The following is a 21,853-nucleotide window of genomic DNA, read 5'->3' as shown; positions in this document are numbered from 1 at the left end:
ACTGATTCCCTGACCCACTGTCTCACGTCAGCCTAGTAAAGGGTCCTGCACTCTCTGTCCCTCCCTGCGCCAGCCGAATCTCCGGCGGTTTCCAGGGGCAGAGCCTCCCTTTCCGCGTTCACCTCCTTTGTTCTGGTCCCGGTGGCCGCCAGAGGCAGGTGCCCGTCTCCAAACTCCTCCTGCGCCCGGGAAGTGTCCGCTCAGACCAGTCCCTCCCCGCCCAGTGCGGACCTAGCACAGAGCACGGGAGAGTTCAAAATGTTTCCCACCATTGTCTCATACCCTGTCTGCTCACAGCCTGTCACCCCGCGCCACAACTTCGCACTGACTCCAGGCGCTTCCCTGCCCTGAGTGGATGTGGAGGAACAGTCGTCCTCCTGTGGGTCAGATCACACCGCCCTGGGCGGCCGACGGGCGCAGCCATCCCAGGCTCTATTCCCTGTTGTGTGTCTCACACTCTCCAGGCTTTGTAGTTGATTCTCAAATTCACCTTCTTTTTTCTCCCCCAGCGCTGCTTGTCCCACGCTGCTTCCCTGCAGATTCGTGATGCTGTTCTTGCGGGAGAACAATCCACTCGTGTGTAGCTGTCCATGTTCTTCACCTCCTTCTCTGGGAGCAGAGAGCCAGGAGGTCACCTCTAATCTGCCATTTTTCAGGACCACCTCCCCCAAGGCTCTATTTCTGAAAGAAGATTGCAAGGAAGCAGGGTGAGCAAAAACATCAGATGTACATTACAATAGCTTCATATTTTGCCATGAATATAATCTACATAACTTACCGTAATCTACAAGGCCCTAATAAGCTAAATCATGCCTTCTTTGATGTTTTTGCCATGTAACTCTAGCACCTCACACTAATTACACTCTAGCCATACTGGCCTTGAGAACCCCAAGCATTTATTTTTTTTTAAATTTCTACTTCACTGAATTTCAGGTCTCAACTAAAATATCACCCTTTTCTGTGAATCTTATCTAAAGTAGCTAGTTCTCTCATCACAGTTCCTCTTGTGATACTGTGCTTCTATTTCTTTTAAAGGATTTGGAAATTATCTGGTTTATTCTCTTTCTATAGTCACCCCTGTCAAATGTAAGATACAGATTTTGTCTATCCATTTCACTGATCTATTACAGAATCAAGAAGTATGTCACATAGGAGTTGCTTAATAAATTTAGATTTAATACACAAAATTACTAATTCAACCAACCTGAAGACCGAGCTTCTTATCCTTCCTTTTCAACATTTCTTGAAGTGTAGCCTTCAAAACATTTGCCTCAAAGTTTTGGGGTGTTGATTAAAATCACAGATTCCTTGGTCCTTTTATAGGTCTATGAATAAGACTCCAGGGTTAGGCCATAGCAAAATGCATTTAAACAAGACCACAGTGATTCTTATAGAATCTAAGGTTTGTAACTATGGTTATCGAAAGTATATGTACTGAATATTTATGATGTTAGGTACTACTAATTTACTTTCTTACTACAAAAGATACAAATATTGCCTATATCAAGTAGCTCATATATGATGGATTGTACCAGATGGCAAAAATAATGATGACTTTTGAACAACATTGGTGAAAATAAATTTATCAAAAGTATTCATATATTATATAACTGCAAACATTTATTTTCCTATTCATATAACATGTACACTGGATTGAACAACTTTTATACTTTTGAAGAAAGTTATTGCAAGCACTAGCTGACATATAGTAAGTGCTCAATAATCAAATATTGAAATAAATAAATATTAATGTAAAAGTAAAATTAAAGAGATAAAATTAATATTAAAATATAATTTATGTAATTGAAATGTATTTAAAATATTGTAATTTAAACATTTAATCATTATTAATGGGGTACTTTACATTCTTTTCTTTTATACTAAGGCTTTGGAGTCCAATGTGATTTTTCACACTTATAGTACATGTCAATTTGGACTAGCTACGTATCAGGTGTTAAATAATCACTTGTGGCTAATAGTTACCATATTGGACAGCACAGCTCTAGAATCTCATCTCTAATTTTAAAACATTCTAATCATAAACTACTTTGGGTAGCACTTGACTCGAAATACAAATAATCAATAGAGCCTAGAGTAAATGAAGTACTAATATGTAAGTATTCTTTTTATATAATATCTTTGGGCATTATGAGTGTTTATAATCCTCTCCTTAACCAAAAAAACAGTGAAAATTCTGTTGCTTTTAATCTTGTTTTCCACATCTGATCCCACCTTGTTCTCTAGCCACCCTGTCACTGATACTGATGGCAGAAACACACACAAACAGAGGCACACACAACATACAAGTTCAACCTGATGTTTGAAAACAATATAGCATTTTCCAACTCAAAATATTTTCTTCCTAGTTAGCTTAAAGTTAATTCAATTTTCAAGGTTTCTTCTTATACCCTCTTTTCTTCCTTTTGCCTCAAGGTCATATAGGTCTGCATGTATCTTATATGGCTTATGGGGAAGAAAATGAATTGTTCCTTTTGTGCTGTCATTTGGCTTACACCATATCCACCAATTAAATGTCCTCAGCTCATTTACCTTTTAGTGCATTGTCATAGGATGGTGGAGACCCATGGGTTCCACTTGCTTCCTTGTTTCTTGCTTTGGCTTTTGCTGGCACTCCTGATATTTTTAGGCCTCATATAATTCCCATTGATCATCAGCTAAGTAATCCAGCCTCACCCCGCTCCAGGGTGATTATCTAGCAGCAGATGCCCCATTACTTCCTCAACATGCTGAGGCATGCAAGAACATACAGAACCATGAAGGACTATAGCATTAGTTACTGGCTGATCTGTATAGGAACCTCCACCAGCCACTTCTCCTCCCATTCAGATGCACTGCTACATGCAGAAATCTACTCACCGTAGGCTTTGACTGGAAAGGAATAAAATGTGGGGACATGAGAAGGAGGAATACACAGGATGACATTTTAAAAATTCCATAATACAAAATTAACTGGACTATCATAAGAATTAGGTAGACATGAATTCCATGGGCATAAGGAGAACAATTCTACTGTCATTAAGAATGCATTTAAAAATTATTTTGAAAATAATCATTTCATATTATTGAACTTTTTCTCACAGCACTATTATTTTTAGATGGTTGACTAAAGTTTTAAGAAAAAATAACGTCATTATCACTTCTTGGCCTTTTGGTTAAGATCAAGTGTAAGAAAAAATAACATCAGAAAGATAGTGGGAGAGAGAAATCAGGAACATTTTTTTTTTTTTTTTTTTTTGGTACGCACTCTTAAAGGTCTTATTAACCTCAAGTCATTTTGGGCTTTAGTAAGACTCTAAGATTTTTCTTGAAGTAAAGATATTCTTCCATTTAAAATTACCTTTTAGTGCTGGTGAACAAAAATAAATCAATCTTTAGCTATAATGATTTGAAGTCTTTGAACTTTTCAAACGGAACCAAATGTCATATGAGTTATCCTTCTGTCTTATAGCTATTATTCTAACACAGTTCACTTTAATGATTCTCTGTCCACAGAATCATTGTCTATTTTTGACCCTTTTAACTTAGAAGTTACTCAGTTCTTGCCAGAAAATTATTTCTCCTTTTGTCAAATGATCATTTAAGAACTAATATTTTCCTTTCTTTAGAAGTCTGTCTTAAGGTAGAAATAACTTTTACAAGTTTTAACTTTGTTATTACAACACAAAAGTATATCAAGTCTAGAACAGATTTCTGATATTTTTTGTATGCAGAAAAATATTAATAATTAAGTGACTCTAAAGTAGGGTGGAGATTGCTCTTTTGCACTACTTGAGGCTCTTTAAATAAAATTATATCATTCTAATGCAGGCCACTATGAAAAATATAGCTGTTTTACAAGTGAACTTCACAGAATTAAACATATTTAGTTTGATATCTGTTATCATGTGAATCATAAGCAAAATCTCAACTGTAAAGTAAAAATGATTAAAATACACACTACAAAAACAGCAGACACACCACTAGAACTAGCATAACGTTCTGTAACCCATGTTGAATTTGAGCCATTGTCATCAGAGAAATTTCAAATAGCCTAAATATGAGGCAATTCACCAATATGGCAATGATACTGAAAATGACAGTAGAGTTGTTCTTATGCTTTCACAAGAGGAAAAGACAAGCAGACCAGATTTAAGGCAGATCATTTAGGCATATTAAACCTGTGAAGAGGTACTTGGTAATATCTGTGGAGGACAACCTTCTAGGGTGAGATGAGTGAAGAAGAGGAAAAGGCAGGATTTTGAATTTCACTTGTTTTATAAAACTGGCACATGCAAATTTATAGGATATGTTTTATAAATAGTTCTGGTTTTTTTCCAAATAGTTGATGTATTTCCTTACATATCCATGTTTAGACTAATGCCTTTACCCTTATCTAGAATATTTTGACAAGCATAAGCGAATTTTATGTTTTTTGAGAATCATTTTCACCTATTTGGGCCTTTGACACTTATTGGACTAAATAATTCTATCATTTCTTTGCTTCATCATACTCTGATAGTCTATGAGAATAACATGCCCGGATTGTGCCAGATTCAACATGGAGTTATAATCAGTGTTTATATCTTCATATGATAAATTCAGAAGACTATGTTCTCAGACACATAACAATTGAAGGTGAAACACTTTAAAAGAAAATGCACTCTTAATTTTATGATTGTTTCATTTCTTTGGGTTCTAAATAACGTAAGTACTTATTTTCTGTCTAGATAAACTACAAGCACCGCATAACTTCCTTATCACTTTCTGGGGTATGCAAAGTATAAAAATGAATAGTTTAAGGTTATTTTTTTTTCAAGTTAAAATTAATAATAAGGTGATTGATGCCAACCTGTATTATTTTGAAAGTATTAGACATGTATGTGTGATCTTACAAAGTTCCAATTCCTAGTCTATATAATCTTTAAGCCCCGAATTGTTATACATTAGTTGGGATCTTTGCTCTTGAATCACATGCAAAAATCCCTTGAACACTGTTGATATGGGAGTCAATCTGGTGAGGACAGAGCTCTATTAACCCTTGAGTAATTAATTGCCTTTATCTTTCTTTATAATTCTTCTGATAAATATTTTGCCACTTTTTTTAGTCTTCTTAACCTTCTCACACATTTGGACGTTAGAGATTAGATCATTTTAATGGAAGTGTCTCCCTCTATGTATTTTTATGATTTCACAGGTTTAGAGGATATTGATACATTTGAGAATGACATTATTTTTTTAAAAAATTTAGTGTTCCCGTACTATTATTATAAAATATTACATTCTCTCACCTACATGTTTTCCATATGAAAGTATTTTAAGTACCATTAAATATTTAACTATAGTGATCTCTTTTACCTCCACTTATGCAGATGTGATTATTTTCTGAGTGGAACATATCTGGAAATATCTCTTCTACCATTTTTCTGCTTGAGGTGGGTTTCCCACATTATGATACAGTAGAAATGTGATATTTTTCATCCACTCTTTTTTAGCAATGTAAAATTTGCCTTCTGTGTCATCATACGCTATTATATGAACCCAAATTGATATTTTTATACTTCTTAATAACTTCCTTATAAAAGATCAAATTGCTCAAATATATTATTAACCGTGCTATTGAGATAATTCTCATTGCATACACAAAAACAAGATGTTTGTATTCAGTCTGATCTTTGCTTTTAAAACTTAGGCTTAAACAACTTGTGACACACATGCAGATTTGCTACCCAATTCCCCTTCAGTGTGCCATTAGTGCAGTCAGAAGCTTTTATCTCCACAGCAGAGAGCTGCTTTGCCTGAGGTTACATCTCTTTCTGGGACAACTGGCACGCCACACCTCATCAGTGAGTGGAATGAAATTCCAGTTTCCTTAGTGCAGTACAGTATAACTCTGAAGAAACATTTTATTTCCAGATATCCTTGTAGAGTTGGCCAACGCTGCCATTGGGTCTGTTATGCAGTTTGATGTCTTTCTCTGCCGAATCTTGTCTGTCCCCTTTCCTGCCCTGCCCAACTGCAATACCTGGTAAATCTCAATTTCATGACTGTGGTACACAAAATGTGGAAGTAGGCTAAAGATTTATCTCCACCAAAATAGTACAAAAAGGAATCAAGATAATATTCATATTGAATTTTCCAGATTTTTCTCCTCTCAAGTTTAGGCATATGAAAATTCACTAAAATAAGATTTTCCATAAACATAAATCTGGATTGGAGGAGTTACCTCGGCACAAGGTATATCTCAATGGCATAGCTAAATGGGAGATAGAATATAATAGATTATCTTTTCAAAGTCACCTTATAATACAAAAAGTTGGTTAAAAATGACTTATTTCAACTTCAGTTACTATCAGCCACCAATGGTATTTTACAGTCTTAGTAATGATAAATTAGCATTCAAGGGCTTTTCCTTTCCAGGTTTCTATGGCAACCCCTGTACCACATACTCATTAGAAAGAAGTTCTGTTTAATTGATCTACTAATGTATTGCTTAATAGTAACTGTTAAGCAGTCTTTTGTTTCCAGGTCATATTTAGGGTTCACATATTTGCATAAAAGCATTTCGCTAGCTGAAACCAATCATTACTAGTAATTTTCTTTCTTTAGTTTAAAATAACTAAACCCTCATTGAGGTTTTCTGAATAGCAAATATTTATATCTTGGAGAATAGGCTTTCCGTATGAGCTTGGCTTGCTTTGTTTCTGTGAGCAGCAAGAAAATTACAGACCTTGAAAATGTTAATCAGTGAAGACAAAAAGAAGGTGTCTTTTTCTCCAGTTGAAATGCAAATTTACAGTGACGCTAACTATAGGCCACATCCAATATTTGATGACAAAGTTGTAATGGATAAATATAATTTAGAATGCACAGTAGTTATCCACTGCATAACTTTCACTAATTAGAATTTTCATATGTTCCATGCAATGCAATTGAGACACTCTTAGCTGAGCTGTTTCTTGTATTTCTAGCTCATCTAAAGAACTAAGCTTAAGAATGCACTTGTCAGAGCCTTTCAATTAGCCTAGCAAAAAAACACTAATACAACTGATAAGTCCTTAAATTAATTGGGGCAGGATAGCATTTATTGGGTATTTTTTGAAATATATTACCAAGTGTATTCTAAACAGTGGACTGGGAACTTAAAATTGTTAAGCTACTCAATCATCAGAAGCATTATTTCCATTGAAGAGAAAAAGAAGATAAGTCTTCAAGAAATTTTAAATCTTGATCTATTCAGTTCATTCAATAAATATTAATTGGATATATGCAAAGTTCCAGCATGCACTAATATTAAATGAATACAGAAGGCAAGCAAGAATTTTATATTTGTGAAATATACATACTAGCACCTACCTATTTCATTCAAAAAATCATTAAATAAGCATTTAATTACTTGTCACGTGCCAGACAGGTTCTGGGCAATGTGACATGATGTGATATCCAACGTAATTATGCTGATCAATTGTGTAACTGGGTTTTATACTCAAGTCATTGATTCCAAATCCTATTTTCTTTCCATTGTAGTAGTAGAGTGTTTATTTTATCTACAATGAAGTGACACCATCTCCAGTCTATCTCTACTACTATGATGTTGTAGTAGTTTTAGTTCTTCCAGAGATCTTACTTGCTGCAGCTAATGTTCCTGCCATCATTTAGAAGGAGAATAGTTTACCATAGGATCAGCTCTATTGTTCAGAATTGCCTGAGATGCTAATTACAGTAGAAAAGAGCTAGTTACACAGACAAAGGGAAATACAGTGGGTGAGGGGAGAAGTTTAGGGCATACACATTGGAGTTCAATACCCCTGAGGTCAAATGTTTGTTTCTAGTCTGTGCAAACTAGAAATTGTTTAATTTCTCTTAACTATAAAATGGTAGTAATCGACAGTATTAATATTTATGATAGTGCCTGGAATACCATAAGCATTGCACAATTATATTTGCTATTTTTTATTATTTTTGTTATCATTGTATTGACATTAGACCTAAGATACTAATGAGCAGGAGTAGAGTACATATGGCAAAGGAATTCAACATCTCCCTTTTCTCTTGGAAAAAAGAATACAAAGAAACATCAAATCACATGTCTATAAAGTCACCTAAAAATACAGCATAAGTTTGAAAAGGTGAGTGACTATTTATGTGTCACACTAAATGTATGTAACAAAAGAGAAATGAGCATTAGACGGGTTAGAAAAAAATGAAGGTAACTGAGTGACTCACAGGAGCTGAACAGCAAAAGACTTGCTTCTTTGGAATCTTGGATATGACAAATGGAGTGAAATTTTTCATTCATCAGTTGAAGAAATGACAGGAAAGATCATAAAATATTTAGGAGGCATCATGGGTGCTATTTTAAGAGTAGTGGATGATGGAATTATTGGAAAAAATGCCTGTGGTGAAACTTTTGGTTGCAGCTAGCTAGACATAGCCTGCCTATATTTTGTGTGGTTTGTAGGAGGCTGAAGAAGACCCTAAGGTAATATAAACCCGTATTGGATGTTAGGTCCATTTTGAAATCTATTTAATGTATCTAAACTTTAAGACAGGAAAAGGGCCAAGAAATTGGTATAATACATTTGTATATACCCGAAAGTCCGCATTCTATCTGATGTACTAAATACTCTTAGGATCACTGTATAAATAGTGTTTTAGCCACTGCCTTCTACCAACCACACTACCATGAACAATGTATTGTCTGTTCCGTCTCTGCAATACCTGATGTCTGTGTCCACTTATTCACTAGTACCTTGCTTCATTTTAGGTTCCTACTGTCAATGCCCTTGTCTATGACAACTCCCTGTTTCTTGAAAATTCTGACTGTAGTTCATCATAATTTCAATCTATCCTTCAGGGATTTCAAAAGTATGGCTTATTTCTTTTCATGAGTCATGATGGGAGAAAATTCTATTTTTTATTAAATTTAAATACTATTACCAACAGGATATTTTTCTCCAAAATGAATTTTGGTTGTTTTTTTTTAATTTTAAAAGTAATACATGTTCATAAAATACTTGGAAGATGTGAGGAAACAAAAAATCTTTAGATAGAATAAGAGCATCAACTCTAATTGCATTACCAAGACATAAATATATAATAAGTACTAATTTGTATGTATTTTTTATACTGGAATATTCTGCTGTACATCTTGAATACAATTATACATTCAATATAATTATTTTACAGTAAAAGGAGATATAAATGCATGCCATTTTATAAACTGCTTTTTCTCCTTACATGTTGGGGACATATTTGCATATCAATAAATATACATGATTATTTAATAGTTGCATATTTATTCATTGGATATTCAGTGGTTGTGATCTCTGTGCTCTGCTCCAGTGAGCAAATAGTGAAGAAATTAAACAGAGTCCCTGCCCTCATCTAAATTTGTCTTGCATATAAATTAGTATCCTTATTTGCTAGAGGAAACATACTATTGAATGTGTTCAAATTACTTCAATTTCTGCCCTCATGGAGTTTATAGAATCTGGGGAGAGGAAGACATAATTACACAAATGTTAAGTACAGTTCTGTTAGATTTTATAGAAAAAAAAAAAGCACAGAGTGCTCTGAGAATATGCAAGTGATGGGTTTCAAGCTTCTTTGGTGTGGGTATTTGATCTGAAAACCGAATATGAATAGCAGATATGTGCAGGGTGAGTGATGATGAACTGCAGGTGGAGCACAGAAAAGTGCTAAAGAACAGCATAAGCAATGTCACCCATGGTTTTTCTGAAGGTTTTCTTAAGATTTCTGAAATCTTAGAGGGAAGAGGGATTACCATGGAACTCAACACGTGCAGTCACTAACTCATTGATCCAACTGCCTCCCTCAGTCCCTCTTCCCCCAGATTCATTCTGCTCCAAAGGCCTTCCTTCCAACAGTCCTTCTTTTGAATTCTCCCAGGAGTATTCATCTCCATGGAACATTTAGAATAGTCTCCAATTCTAATTTATCTTTCCAAAGATTATAAATTAAATTAATTAAAGACTATGTTTTGACTTTGATAATTAGATTGGTGGATATATGAGGATGGTTTTATATCTGGGTTCTCAGTTATGTTCCATTGGTCTATGTCTCTGTTCTTGTGCCAGTACTATGCTGTTTTGGTTACTGTTGCCTTGTAGTATAGCTTGAAGTCTGGTAAATTGATGCCTCCCAATTTGTTCTTTTTGCTTAAGATTGCTTCTGCTAAACGGGTTTCCTCTGGTTCCATACAAAGTGTAGAATTATATTTTCTAGATCTGCAAAAAATGATGTTAGTATTTTAATTGGGATTGCATTGAATCTGTAGATCACTTGGGTAGTATAGACATTTTAACAATGTGGATTCTACTGACTCATGAGCATGGTTTGGTTTTCCACCTGTTTACATCCTTTGCTATTTCCTTCCTCAGTGTTTCGTAGTTCTCCCTGTAGAGGTCTTTCACCTCCTTAGTTAAATATATTACTAAGTATTTTATTTTCTTTGTTGCTATTGTGAAGGGTATTGAGTCTTTGATTTGGTTCTCCAGTTTGACTGTTGTTGGCATATAGAAATGCCACTGATTTCTGTACATTAATTTTGTAACCTGAGACTTTGCTGAATTTGTTTATCAATTTCAGTAGTCTCATGGCAGAATCTTTGGGGTTTTCTAGATATAAGATCATATCGTCAGCAAAATAGGGTATGCACCTTTCAACTCTCATAAAAATCAACTCACAGTGGATAACAGATTTAAAACTAAGGCATGAAACTATAAGGATTATAGAAAAAACTGTTGGAAAAATTCTTACAGACATTGGCCTAGGGAAAGAATTTATGAAGAAGACCCCAAAGGAAATCACAGCAACAACAAAAATAAATAAATGGGACCTAACCAAATTAAAAAGCTTCTGCACAGCCAAGGAAACTGTCATCAGAGCAAATAGACAACCTATGGAATAGGAGAAAATATTCACATGCTACATATCCAATAAAGGGCTGCTAACTAGAATCTATACAGAACTCAGGAAAATCAGCAAGAAAAAATCAAACAACACCATTAACAAGTGGGCAAAGGACATGAACAAAAACTTTTCAAAAGAAGACAGACTAATGGCCAAGAAATGTATGAAAAAAATGGGAGTAAATTAGGAATTTGGAATATGCCCCAAATGATGAACATTGTTCATCAACATTTGAAACATTAAATACTCTCAAGCATGATAGGTAAAAAGAAAAGTTAAATAAAATCTGTGTGATTTTTCCTTGAATAAAATATATGCTTTCACTGTATCTCTTTCAAGTGATACATAAGGTATAGGTTTTTCCCTCTTTTTTTTTTAAAGAAAAATGTCAGCCACAAAAAATGAATGAAGACAAATATTTGGACATTTTTTTCTTAGTTTATTAATGAAAACTCCTCGAATCTCTCCAACTCATTCCGTCTGCCTTTACTGACAAACAAGCACTGCCTTCTGCAATCATGCTTAGTGTTTAATATATTAGTTAAAATGTAAATTTTGAACCAAAACTTAGAAAAGAAAATGGCAAAGTGGCTGGCAGGGAATGAGATACCACAGATGCAGATGTCCATGAACCCACAGTCCTCAAGCAGTAAGAGAAGTGTCAAAACCCTGTGCAGACTTCAAGATAAGCTGAAAGGACGAGATGGTTGCGATCTATGTCTTTCTATTGCCAGTTGTCTTAAATTATTTTAGAAACAAGTGGAAACAAATAATGGCAATATTATGTATATCTATTTCTAAGCAGTAATATTTCATTTTAATTATTACATTTAAAAAATTAAATTCTGCTTGCCACTCGTTCCAGAAATATCATTTTTATGTGGCTCAAACAATGTGGTTGTCGAGTTCATCTGAGCATTCAGTTTCAGCTATTAACTCATATTCCTCATCTGGAACATATTTTTCTATTCACTTTTTAAACCATTTGGTCCAATTCCAAGTCGAAGTTAAATATTTTTCATTTGCATTATCACATGAGATGGTCTGTGTAAAACTATTGCATATTTAGTCTATTATAACTTCTATGCTGAAGCAATATATTATAGTGGCATGAACAATTATAACCCTGCTTTTTAAAAATTAATTCATGAAATACCATTGATAATAACAATAATATTGTTTAAAGTACAGAATAAGTTACATTAAACAGTGCCATTCCATTCGTTGCAGGTTGGATCTAAATTGAGCAGCAGTCATTTGAAATACTTCTGATACTATCTTTAACTCCTTTCCATTTTCCCCTTTGATATTGTGCATGTCTGGAGAGCTGGCAGAAACCAATTGTGCAGCCTAAGCAAGCCTAATGATGCCCTAGTACACTTTCTTGGTCTCTTAGCTTTTGCATAGCTTCAGCCCCCTTAGTGGCACAATTCAATAAGCACTGCTGTTTTGAAACAGTGCCATTTAATGAACTACTTAGAAACCCTTTCCTATTGCTTGTTTTTATCTCCATTTCTTTCTTAACCATCACACTCCCATTGTGAGATAAAAGTGAAATATGTTCAATAGCTACAGCTGAAAGAAAGGCTCTGCCAAGTGGGTTCTGGGTGTGCTTGCTGGTACTTTCAGAGGGTTGGATGGAGAGGCTGTAACCTGATCAACAGTAAACGAGATCTCTGTCACAGTTTTGTCGCTGCTGCTGGCACTAAGATATCGATTCTCCACTTTTATGGCTCTTTGATGTCGCCTTAAAGCATTGATGCAGAAAAATATATATATATTGACAGATTTTACCAGGCATACAATGCAAGGTGTTTCTCTTGGTGGCAAATATGTGTAGAAATGGAATTTTCTTTTGATTTTAGTATTGGATAGTAAACTGTTCTCAGATGTTGCATGGTTATTTTATATTAATGTTCAAATTTCATGAACTGTAAGAATTTGTATATAATCTATTATATACAGGATTATCCTTTTCCTAACAGGAAGTTTAATTCTTCTTCACTCTGCCCCAGGACACTAAGATTGGATTTTTTTTTCTCTTTTTACTGAAAAATCTAGGAAAATTTTTACTTCCATAAATGTTCATTGTTCTCTAAGAGCAGTCATGGAACATTTGAGTAGAAGTTCCTAAGAAGTTTAAATTATAATGAGATAACTGTCTTGTCCATAGTTCATCTTACATGGAAGCCCATTTCTGTTGAAATGCATTAGGATTTTTGACTTGTTTATGTTAATGAAATTCTTTTTATTGCCTCTTGTATAAATTTTACTGCCAGATACACACCTATAATTTTACATTTCTCAGAAAATATTTTGTCAGGAGAGCCTGACAATTTATTTATAAGCGACTTTCCAAATATGGGTTAAATATTACTGATATGCTGTTACTTTCAGGATGTCATTAACTCAGTGATAAGTCACAACCTTTGTTAATTAAAATTGCTTAGTTATATTTTTACAAGAGAGAAGTAAATACCTTGCTTTTGATTGAACAAGCTACTTATGAAATTTATATTTTCTTTAGTCAACTTTAAAAATCATCTTGGAGACTAACACATCCATAGAGATCATGCAATATAAGTAAATGTGGATATTTTTATAATACTAACTAGTCTCTATCTTGTTCTGGCTGGAATTTGCACCTTAATAAATAGTGAATTCCTAATTCAGCCAGCATATATTTAAAAAAGATCCATCTGAAGCAGTATGGCTTTTCACTTTCTTCTTGCTCTATGACATATGTAGTTCAGTTGATATTTTGGCTTCTAGAGATGTGTTTGGAAGAGGTCACAAGACTTTCAGCTCTGTAACACAACTATTTGTCCATCATTCAATCATAGCCAAGTTTTCTAAATTATAGTTTGACTATATATTTTATACATGTGGCATTTTTATGCTAAAGTAGTTTAATATTTACCAATGTCTTCCTCATTTTTCTCCAGCTTTGTTGAAGTATAATTGACTCATAAAATTGTATTTATTTAAAGTGTATAGTGGGATGTTTTGATATGAATATATATTGTGAAGTGATTACCACATTATCATATCCATCTCCTCATATAGTTACTAATAAATTTTTGTGAGTGTGTCTGTGTGTGTGGTGAGAACACCTAAGATCTGCTATCTTAGCAAATTTTAAGTATATAATATATTATTAATATTAACCATAGTTACCATGTTGTACATCAGTGTACCCGAATGTTTATAGCAGCACAATTCACAATTGCAAAGATGTGGAAACAACCCAAATGCCCATCAATTCATGAGTGGACTAGTAAAACGTGGTATATGTATACCATGGAGTATTACTTAGCTATAAGAAATAATGGTGAAATAGAATCTCTTATGTTCTCCTGGAAAGAGTTGGAACCCATTCTATTAAGTGAAGTATCCCAAGAATGGAAAAACAAGCACCACATGTACTCACCAGCAAACTGGTTTCCCTGATTATCACCTAAGTGCATATTTGGGAATAACACCAATTGGGTATCGAACTGAGGTGGGGAGTGGGGGGGGGGATGGGTGTATACCTACCTGAAGAGTGCGATGCGCACTGTCTGGGGAATGGACACTCTTGAAGCTCTGACTCGGGGGCTGGGGGGGCATGGGCAATATACATATCCTAAACTTTTGTACCCTCATAATAAGCTGATATAAAAATAAATAAATAAATAAATAAAAATAATAAACTGACTTTTAAATGTTAAAAAAGAGTACTTAATAATTGATACTTTCCAAATTATATAAACTTAAAAATTCAGATCTACTTAAGCATAATTTATATATGGTAAAATTTACCCTATTTAGGTATACAGATCTATGAGTCTTTACAAGTGTACATGGTCATATACCGACATTTCTATTACCCTAAACAATTAGCCTGTGTCCCTAATCTCAGACCCTGGGCACAGCTAATCTATTTTCTGTTCTTATGCATTTGTCTTTTCCAGAATGTCAAGTGAATGGAATCATGCAAATACATAAACATTTGGTTCTTGATTCTTTCTCTTATTGCAATGTATTTGAGATGTATCTGTGCTGTTATACTCATCAGAAGTTTATTCCATTTTATCGCTGGCTTTATTGATTTTATTCTATCATATGCATTTCCAACATATGCTTTTAGATCAATACTTGTGTTCTAATTTAGGTTTTGAATATAAAATATTGTTTTAAGAAAACAGCATTATGCTAGAAATTTTTTTTTCCTTTTCAGAATGTATGTTTTAGGAAGGCTTTTGAAATAGAAAAATGTATATGTTCACCCTCTAAAAACATGAACATCACTACTTTTGTAGAAAAGTTGAATAATAAGTAAAAAATACCCAGGGCATATAACCAACAACAAAATTCTTTTTGAGTAAGTTTAACATTGAGTCCATCAGAAATGACTTTGGCTTTGCTACTGCCAGTGAAATAAATAATCTAGCGTGTCCATTCCCCAGACAGTGCGCATCGTACTCATCAAGTAGGTATACACCCATCCCTTCCCCCCAGCCCCCACCTCTGTCCGATACCCAATTGGTGTTATTCCCAAATGTACACTTAGGTGATGATCAGGGAAACCAGTTTGCTGGTGAGTACATGTGGTGCTTATTTTTCCATTCTTGGGATACTTCACTTAATAGATTGGGTTCCAACTCTCTCCAGGAGAACCAAAGAGATGCCATATCACCATTATTTCTTATAGCTGAGTGATATTCCATGGTATACATATACCACATTTTGCTAATCCATTCATGAATTGATGGGCATTTGGGTTATTTCCACATCTTTGCTATTGTGAATTGTGCTGCTATAAACATTCAGGTGCAGGTGTCTTTTTTATAGAATGACTTTTTTTGTTCTGGATAGATGCCCAATAATGGGATTGCTGGATCGAATGGTAGGTCTACTTGAATCTGTTTAAGGTATCTCCATATTGTTTTCCATAGGGATTGCGCTAGTTTACAGTCCCACCAGCAGTGTATGAGTGTTCCTGTCTCTCCGCATCCACGCCAACATGTATTGTTTTGGGACTTTTTGATAAAGCTTGAAGTTCTGACTGGGGGGGATGGGGGGGAGGGGATGGGTGCATACCTACGTGATGAGTGCGATGAGCACTGTCTAGGGAATGGACATGCTTGAAGTTCAGACTCGGGGGGATGGGGGGGTATGGGCAATATATATAACCTGAACTTTTGTACCCCCATAATGAGCTCTGACTCAGGGGGATGGGCGGGACATGGACAATGTATATAACCTGAGCTTTTGTACCCCCATGATGAGCTGAAATAAAAAAAAAAAAAAGAAATAATCTAATTAGGGGCAAGCTGATTCAGCAGAGATAACTCCAGAAAAGACTATCCAAGGCCTTTATGTACCCTGCAGACATCATAAGTAAGATTTCTTGGCTCAGGTCTCTTGTGTTTTTTTCCCAATACCAGTGTTCTTCATTCTTCCCTTTTGCATTACTTCATTTAGTGGACTTATTAAAGTCTCTGGATTGAAAATTATTTTTTCCAGCTTGTTTCTCTATGTACTCTTAAACTGCTAAACATAGCTACCACTTAAATATTGTTAAAGGACCAGTCATCTATATAATGACCATTTTATACTATGAAAGCTCTGAAAAATACCATCAATCACTGCCAAGTTTGACTCTCCCTGTAGAGTTTATTGTGAGAATTACCAAGCTGAAGACTACTACAAACTCCAAATTAAATTATCTGGCTATATTATCCATGGCTAAAGGGATTCCATTTACCTAATTCAGCTCCATGCCAGTGTCTTTTATGTTTAAGTAAGCACAGACTTAAGTCCTCCTCCCATAAAAATCTTACAATCTAAAAGAAGGATTTTCCTGTCTATTTACAACACTATTCTTGCTATTTATTGGGGAACTTTGCAAAACATTGACCTTGATTTGCTAACAAGGTGGGGTTTTTTTTTCATTTTATGGATTACTGTAAATGCTTACTTATAAATGATACAGAATATTTATTGCTCAAATTATTGTGCCCCTAACCACAATAAAACATTGTTTAATTTCATATTAATAGTAAAAGGCAAGTTATTTTCAGATGAAATTATTTCAATTATAAAATTAAAGACACAATAGGTTTAGTATGAGAAAAAATGAAGAATTTTCAGAATTTCTCACTGGGTTGTAGCCTGTAGCAACTGATGAATCCTGTAATCCCTCTTGGCCCAATAACTAAAATACTAGGAGGTAAATAATTTTAACAGGCACTTCTAATGCTCTTTTAAATATAATATCATTTTTTAGCTATATGGAGGTTGACCAATCATATAATTAATTCACTAATATCAATTAACAACCAGCTAAATTTAAATTTATAAAACTACTTTCATGTCACATCCACATTAACAAAGGGAGATTTTCTTGATATTTTTCAAATGTTTTCCTGATTCTACCACCATGGTTTATTGTAACTCCTGTTTCCATAGATGATTCTGTTTAAGTCAAAATTCATCATAGACATTTATTATTACCTTCTGAAATTGACTTATTGCAACACTGGTGGAATGATGAGAGATAAGGGTGTCTATAGGAGAGAAACACTAGAGGATGGTCCAAGTGCCTTGATGGCAATCTGCTCAGACCATTTCAAAGTTTCCCATCAAAATGGTACAATTGAAATATGAAATCTTGTTTTTCTTCATGGGTTAGCTTGGCATTTCTGGCATTTTCCAAGGCATTTCTGTGCATTTTTTAAATGCAGCAAAATACACAGGTATATGTGTTATGTTAAATCCCTTAGTGAATTTAAGGAATAAAATAACAACACATTTTCAGAAGAATCCTAAGAGGTAAAAGAGATGAAGAACAAAAATTTCAATGGGAGTATTCAATTTTGTGTTTTTACATATATTGGAAAATAAAATTACCGTAAAATTACATATGATATAACCACTTTTCAAAAGCCACAAAATCAAATAGAGTGTAAGGTTCCAAAAAATATTTTTCAAATTTAAAATAAAACACAATGTTTTAAAGAAAAAGACATATTGTTATTTTTATAAAAAATATCTTGGTTGATAATGATATTGGCCAATTCATCATATAATTTTTCACTCTTAATATATTGTCAAGAAGATTGCATATTTTATTAATATCTTAGCTATAGAATTGCTATATAAGCAACTCAAAATAGAGAAATGGCACACCCAAATAGAGAAATGGCATGAATAGGAGCTGAAAAAAGCCATTTTGTAAATAAGCTGATTCAGCATATTTGAATCGAGATTTGACAAATTGCTGGCAGAATAAAGAGCAGAGGAATGTGAAATTAGATCTAGCTAGGACCTTCATAATATACTGAGAGAAAAATCAAATGAGAAAACATAGTTGATATGTACAGGGGAATGCTTATGCCAATACAATCTCAGGAGCTACTTGGGTAATACACAGAGCATATCAACAATGTTGGTATGTCATGCAGAATGCTTTAAATATAATAGGAACATTTGATATTTGTGTATGTAAAATTGTACATAGATATTTTGGTCATATTAGTCCATTTGTAAAAATATTAATTATTTTGTTGTTTAGGGTCAAAGTTTTTACATTATCTGTCTTGTATACTCCCTAGTTTTCATTATTTATTTCATTTCATTTTTTTCTCTGTCAAGTTTATAAATTTAAAATGATTTTATAGTTATCTTAAACAAGAAAACTGTGTTAACATAAACTTTGTTATTTTCTCTTCATTTAATATATTTTAAAAATGTAAACCATGAATGGCATATATTAGGAAAAATGTCAGTCTTAGTGAAATATCAGCATTGTTGATTATTGAATTCAATTTTATCACTTACAAATAGGTATACTAACTTTCAATAAGGTACTAACATGATCCGGTTCACTGCCAAATTGTATCCTGTAAAATAATAATAGATGTTTCTTTAAAATCATGAATTGCAGCATTTTTCCTCTAAAATTTATTTAAATACATAGTAAATATTGCATCCAGATCTTGGTATCTAATAATATCAAGGAACCAAGATTCCTTGAAGAGAGTGAAATTTTAATGATTCAAAAAAGGAATTAGAATATATCTACCAAACTAGTGAACACCAAAATAACACAGGTTTAACTCTCCCCTAAATTGACCCTGGAGACAGAATAGAACATTTATCAGTTACCCATCTGCCACTAAATTTGTGTTTTGATTTTTACATTCAGGAGTCTGGCTAATGTTTTTAAACAAAATATAAATGTACATGTATGATATGTATTATCCATCATTACTGTACAGTCTTATCAATATACCATATTAAAGAAAGCAAATGATACATATACATACATTAAGAAAAGAGGGTTATAAAAGACATAAATTATGTCTTTCATACTTTATATTTTGATTTACTGACAGCTACTGAAGTATCAATGATGACCACGAAAAAAAAACGCACTAAATTTAAAACATTCCTTGAAATTAAAAGCATAATGACAAAGACTAATAGGTTTCATTCCTGTATCATATTTGAGCTGACATCATATTCAGCTTGATAATTTTAGCAAGGGGCATTGAATCAATAACTCAATGATCTCAGCTTTGTTGATGTACAATTTTATCTTACATCATCTATAAAATATTTATCTGCAATAATTTATAATATGAATGGTTGAATATGATGGGTTGAGGTAGAATATCTATTGAAATGATAAACAGCTATTAGTTCATATATCTCTGTAAGTGATGTTAAAAGTAAAGTCCTAAATGAATGCTTCAAAATTATTCAACACAACATGCACAGCCCATCACTTCATCATATATTTTGGCAGTCACAATATCAGAGTAACTCACATTTAAGGGATTTCTAAGGAAATAATCAACAGAGCACATAGACAACCTACAGAATGGGAGATAATATTTGTAAATTACACATCTGATAAAAGGCCAATATTCAGAATCTACAAAGAACTCAAGCAAACCAGCCAGAAAAAACAAACAACCCCATTAAAAAGTGGGCAAAACCCTACCTGACAGGTACAATGAACACTATTCTATTCTAATTTCTGAAGGGATAATTTTTTAACTAGACTTTTTCTTTACCATAGGAAAAAATAATTCCCACAAGCCTTTCCTCTATATCTTACTGGTAGGAACTGGTCACTTACATATCTCTAGCTTTAATCAATAGCAAAGAAGAATGAGAATATCATGATTGGTCAAATACCAAACAGGATATCAGCATCATATAGCAAGTTATTGCAATGACTAGTTGGCCTTGGACAACTCTCTTGTTACTCTACAACCACAAAAATTCCATGTGAGAAATTGCGTAGGAGGAGAAAGAACTGATATAGGAATAAACAATGTGAGAAAATTGCTTGACATAGTAAATTTGAGAAGGTGGCCATGGATTAAAGAAATTAAAACCATAGAAGCCAACTTGATATTATTTAGTTCAACTCTCAGTTTAGTAATTCATTCTATAGTATTCATAGATGACAATCATTTATTCTCTGCATAAAAATTTCCAAAAATGGTAATCTCATATTTCTGTACCACTGACTTGATTTGGGACTGAACTAATTTTCTTAACGTTATTCCTTACTGTGATTCTTATTTTTTTCCATAAGAAGTAATGGAGTTTCAAAACAGATCCCTTAACTACTATGCAGTATACTTCTAGAGAGCTTCTGTTCTTCTTAATGCCTTTTTAAAGTATACTGTAGGAAATTAATGTCCACCTTAAAATGTGAGTCCCATAATCTACACAAACAAGAAGAAATCACTTCTTTTATACTGAAACTTTTGTATCATAAAGCCTCAATCCTAAATCTACATTAGTTTCACTCCTTTGATTTTAGTAGATGTTTTACACTATTAACTTACATTGAACTTGGATCCAGCTGAACACTTAGCCATCTTTTACATTAACTACTTATAAGCCAGTTATGAGGACTATTTTTTGTTGTTGGTTTTGTTTTATTTATTTATAGCAGATACTTTCACAATTCATGTGTATTGAAATTATGTTCACCTAAGCTCTTAGCTATTGTTTACAATACCCTCTCATGCCAATTTTCTCATTATTAGCATTTTGCCGTTTCTGAGAGTTCAAGACCCTTAAGATATTTTTAAGTACAAAGTCCATCATCAAATGTGTCTGTAATCTAGTTTTGAACAAAATATGATAAGCAGCACCTTTATAGAAATCATTGGTTAGGTTGTTGACAAGGAAGGGCCAGTGTCTTATGGTAAGCCATTTGTGGCCACCCTCCCAAGTTAGAGTGATTCGTTAATCAATACCAAATGGGCATGGCTTTTCAACAAGCTTCGAATACACACATATATACTATTAATCTCCCAACATTTTCCCCATAATTCTATAATTATAAATAAAATCATGAGGCACTTGTTCATTTGTTTTGTTGAAATGTAAATGCACACACTTAGTTTATACTATCCCTTATATATGTAAGATTAGTAAAGCTATTATAAATAAAAAGAGAATGAGATCCTGTTTGACTTGATGTTAATAAATTCCTCTATTAGAGATTCATTTTACTGATTCTTCTAGAGACTGGTGTCAGATTACCTTAGCAATTTACAGAATTTGCCTCTTGGATACTGAGAGGGGTGGGGGAGAGGGGCTGGGGTAGATATATATTCTCTGCTATAGTTGTAAAACATTACAACTCTCAATTCTCTGTTATAGTTGTAAAACATTACCATTCTCAGAAATTGTTGCTCATAGTTTCACAATGACACAAATTCTTTCAAAGTTCTAGAGTTTGATTTGCCTGGCTCTAGAGATTCTATCCCATCATGAATTAAAAATATTGGCTTCAGCCTTGTAAAAGAAGCTGAAACGTGTTGACACAATCTCCTTTTTTAAATGAATAGAAGTGTTTTACTCTGCAAAAGAAATATTTCAGTTCTGTCTAAAGATACCTCTTATT

General features: G+C 33.7%; 1 long non-coding RNA gene across 1 annotated transcript in view; it reads left to right on the top strand.

Moving 5' to 3' along the window:
- The first annotated feature begins 513 nt into the window (after positions 1-513).
- The window catches only part of LOC123648020, a 128,159-nt gene continuing 106,819 nt past the window's right edge, over positions 514-21,853 (top strand). Inside the window, exon 1 of the long non-coding RNA XR_006738454.1 lies at positions 514-707. This is a non-coding gene — a long non-coding RNA (uncharacterized LOC123648020). The remainder of the gene's footprint in view (positions 708-21,853) is intronic.

The sequence above is a fragment of the Lemur catta genome, chromosome 12 (assembly GCF_020740605.2).
Source record: "Lemur catta isolate mLemCat1 chromosome 12, mLemCat1.pri, whole genome shotgun sequence".
Lineage (NCBI taxonomy): Eukaryota > Metazoa > Chordata > Mammalia > Primates > Lemuridae > Lemur > Lemur catta.
This window is presented reverse-complemented; position numbering and strand designations above follow the sequence as displayed.